The 3443-nt window shown below is 38.2% G+C and overlaps 1 pseudogene; it reads left to right on the forward strand.

The window, feature by feature from the left end:
- The first annotated feature begins 114 nt into the window (after positions 1–114).
- On the forward strand, positions 115–774 carry LOC120774238 (annotated as a pseudogene).
- The last annotated feature ends 2669 nt before the right edge of the window (positions 775–3443 follow it).

The following is a 3443-nucleotide window of genomic DNA, read 5'->3' on the forward strand; positions in this document are numbered from 1 at the left end:
AGTTTGACATTTTTTAGCATAACATCACTCAGAACGTTTTGTCATTTAATCGAATTGTTTTATTTACAGGGAATTAAAAAATTCATCTCGAAAAAATGGAATTAACTCGAACATTTTCGTGCGATCATTTTTCACAACTCCTCGACGTGGATTATCACGACAAGAGTGCATCGATGAACTAAAATCTTTGTATGGCTATGAAGCACCATCCTATAGCATTCAGTGAAAAAACTGGTACAACGAATTCAATCGTGGCCGACGCTCGCTCAAAGACGAATTCCGTGAAGGTCCAAAAACAGCCGTTGTGCCAGAAAACATCGATGCCGTACGTGAACTGATAATGCAAGACCGTCATGTAACATACCTTCAGATAGAGGCATGCCTATGCATTTCTCCCTACCAGCATACATTCGATATTGCATGAACACCTGGCCGTAAAAAAGGTTTGTTCTCGTTGAATCCCGCACAATTTGACAATCGCTCAAAAAAAGGCTCGTGTGGATTGGTGTAAAGAAATGCTGAAAAAATACGATCGCGGTGCTTCAAAAGATCGTTTATAAGATCGTCACAGGGCGACGAATCGCGATCATGCGAAGTGAGCTCCGAAACAAAACAGCAATCAACTGTGTCTTCCAAGACGAGCCAAATCCAACGAAAGTTGTTCATGGAAGAAGCACTTCGAAGCAAATGGTCGCCTGTTTCTTCGGCAAAACTGGTCATGTGGCGACTGTTCCGCTTGAGCAACGTAGGACGGTCAATTCTGAGTGGTACACCACCATTTGTTTGCCTGAAGTCTTCGGAGAAATTCGAAAAACGAACAAGAGAAGACGAATCATTGTGCACCATGACAATGCGAGCTCTCACACTTCGGCTCAAACCAGCGCCTTTTTAACCGGTCGAATTGATGGGTCATCCGCCGTACAGCCCTGACTTGGCACCCAATGACTTCTTTTTATTCCCACACATCAAGAAAATAATGCGTGATCAACGATTTTCGTCGCCAGAAGATGCTGTTGAAGTATTCAAAAACCATGTTTTGGAGGTGTCTCAATCGGAGTGGAAAAAGTGCTTCGAAAATTGGTTTGAGCGCATGCAAAAGTGGAGTCTTGATGGAGAATATTTTGAAAAACAATAAAACCATTTTCGTTGATAAATATTCCTATTTTCATTATTAGGCCAGAAATATATATAGCAGCCCTCGTATATATGAGAAAGCATCAATCTGTTGGTTTGCTGGAAAAAATGTTGAGGTTAAAGGGTTTCTGGACAACATTTCAGAGGTTGCAAAAACGATACTTCCTGTACTTATGTACTTCAACAGCAGGGGTTCAGCGATAAGACAATAGAGTGAGGGAATATTAGTCCCGGTGGCATCACAATGGGTCACCTCCAGCTACCTACCTATGTTTATATCACTTGGTATTTTTTAACCATTCCTTTCAATGCTTTTAAACACGAAGAAAATAGCATTATCATGAAAAAATTCAAAACTGAGTAACTTCTTTGTCTTAAACATTGAAAAAGTACTAGTAATAATAAAAAAATATATAAAAAATTCTCACCAACTTCTCAACTCGATAACAGCTCTATTTAGAAGCCTACATATTTTTTTTATCCGAAGTAGCTGTGGTGCCTATATCATATGGGTGATTACTTTTTTCCCTCTTAATAATAACTTAAACGAATCATGATTCCTACAGGGTAGCGCCATATGCACGCATGCATACATACTATATATGAAAAATGAAAACAAAAGTTGCCCATGAGCACCACTTATCAGCACTGGTACTATCAAGTGTGTGCTCTTAAATGTTTACCTGAGCTGTCAAGTGAGAAAGCATAACATAAATACATACTTATATACATGTACGCAATAATGTCTATATCTATGCATGCTTGAGAGCACCTTATCAAACACTCTAGATTCTACAGCTACCGGTGTGGTAAAGCCACAGAGCATTTAATCACTTAATAGTTCTCACTGTTGAGAACAAAAAATTCAAAACAAAAGTTAGCATGCACTACATGGATGCGCTGACGTTGCTTAGCGATAGAGGGGTGTGGACTATTTATAACAAGTAAGGAAGGGCTAAGTTCGGGTGCAACGGAACATTTTATACTCTTGCAACTTGCAAGAATTGAAGCAATGGAAATACCTTAAGATGTAAAACGTCAAACAGAGGATCGGAACCTAAGAAATTGTATATATACATATAATTTATATAGCTCATACACTGGGCGACAAATTCGGTATAAGATTTCTTACAAAAAAGAAGAAGATAAAATCGTTGAATTGGTCGAAAGAGACCGGCATAGTAGCAGCCGTAGCATCGGTCAAGAGCTGGGCATGAGTCATCAAAAATTCATTTCAATTTCAATAAAAAAAAAATCCAATAAAAATACCGCAAGACTTTTTTGACAACCCATTATTTAGCATAAAGTCACCTGGACGTTCGAAAATTTTTATATTAGGTATATGGGAGCTCAGGGACATATTGCCCCGATTCGACCAATTTTTGACATGCAGACATAGCATTGTCAGAGAAGAATTATCCCTGAATTTATATTCTATATTTCACACATTGCCCGATATTTTCGGTCAAAAGTCAACTATAGATACTGGGGTCCACATATTCGGTATCTAGAGTCTGGAACAGTTTTGGTAGGATTTGGACAATTTTTGGTCAAAAGATGCCATACTCTAAGGGAATTATTACTGCCAAATTTTATTTCCGTTATATTAATTACTTCTTGATTTGTGTACTGCAAAGTGAATAAATCAAATGGAGTTTTAAATTGTGTTAGATGAGAAGTAGGCGCGGTTGTAGTCCGATTTTGGCTTTTTCACAATGTAACTTAGGAATGTTCTAAGAATGATACGTACTAAATTTAGTCGAAATCGGTTAGTCGGGTCCCGAGAGGTGGGAAAAACTGGGCGGTGCCACGCAAATTTAGTTTTTGTAGCTTAAGTAGTTTAGGAGATATATACAATAAACTTGTTAGAGGGCGTGGCCACGTCCACCTTTTAAAAATTGTTTACCCACAGGTGCCCCTTGCTGCTGTGATGCCCTTTGCCAAATTAAAATTTTATATCTTAAATTGGTTCTTAGTTATGGCACTTTATATGTTTTAATGCCGATTTGTGGGCGTGGCAGTGGTCCGATTATGCCCATCTACGAACTCGAAAGACAGACAGTCAACCGGATTTTAACTTTTCTCGTCATCCTGATCATAAGTATATATAACTCCATATCTAAATATGTCGCTTAGTTTTAGGTGATGTACCGTTAGGTGAACAAAACTATAATACTCTGTAGCAACTTTTTGCAAGACTATAAAAATGCAAATTTTTCATTTAACTATTTCATCGTTATGTACTTCGCGCGGCATCTTAAACGCCTAATGCAAAAAATACTGCGACTTAAGTCCGACACATTCTAACA

The sequence above is a fragment of the Bactrocera tryoni genome, chromosome 4, assembly GCF_016617805.1.
Source record: "Bactrocera tryoni isolate S06 chromosome 4, CSIRO_BtryS06_freeze2, whole genome shotgun sequence".
Lineage (NCBI taxonomy): Eukaryota > Metazoa > Arthropoda > Insecta > Diptera > Tephritidae > Bactrocera > Bactrocera tryoni.